This window comes from Protobothrops mucrosquamatus, unplaced genomic scaffold, assembly GCF_001527695.2.
Source record: "Protobothrops mucrosquamatus isolate PMUCROS unplaced genomic scaffold, P.Mucros_1.0 scaffold1126, whole genome shotgun sequence".
NCBI lineage: Eukaryota > Metazoa > Chordata > Lepidosauria > Squamata > Viperidae > Protobothrops > Protobothrops mucrosquamatus.
Window position 1 is genome coordinate 415979 of NW_015387344.1, and position 940 is coordinate 416918.

Sequence of the window (940 nt, forward strand, 5' to 3'; positions counted from 1 at the left end):
CCAGTTGTTCACATACTTGAATCCCACCACTGGACTGACCCCTTTTTCAATAATATTTCCCCCAAAAAAATAAAGATTGGAGACAGGGCAGAGGTTATCTAAAATTGCTTGGTCAAAGGACAGCCTCTTGAATATAGGGTGTATCGCTCCCGTCTTGAAAGAGGAGGCACCAGATTTTATGCTGCCAAAACCTGAGCGCCAACAGACTAAGGGAGTCTATTGCCAGCTCAGCAACAGAATCCAGCGACACAGGTAGGGATAATGCCAGGCAGCCTGGAAGTCAGTACAACACCAACAATCTCAAGTGTTCCCTAATAGACTGTGTTTTGAGGGGGGTGGTCCTTGGTGCTCTCTGAGCTTGCTTGTTTTCCTGCGGACATTTCATGACCCTGTCTAGGGAACATCATCAGTGCTAGTAAGGAGTGAAGTTTGCTGAGTTTATATTCTGGTGTCTTGCCTGTCTGGGTGGATGGGGGGCAGTCTTAGGGATTCTTCAGTTGAGCTGTTTACTAATGGCTCTGTGGCAGTTTTTTGATTGGGGCACTGCTTACTTGATTGTTGGTCTGAAGGTGACCTTGGAGCTAATCTATGCTGATCTGAGTGCTGAATACTGGTGGAGAAGCGCTGGAGACTTTTTCCCTTTTGGGCTGACCTGCCCAAGCTCAGAGAGCACCAAGGACTCCTCATTTCAACCCTCAGCTACAAATATTCTCCTTCGTTGGAACCGTGTTGTTTCCAGTTCTTGCTATTTTTCTAGCCTACTCTTCCTATTTGGAGGAATCATCTTCAATTCTTAGTCCTTTGTTTTAGATAAATATGGTAATGTACATGTGAAGACTTCATAGAAATATGTATCACTGAGCAAAACTATGGAAAGCAGACCTGAAGAGTAACTAATGAAATTAAGCCACAAAATTAAGCTCTGCCAGGGCACTGGAGA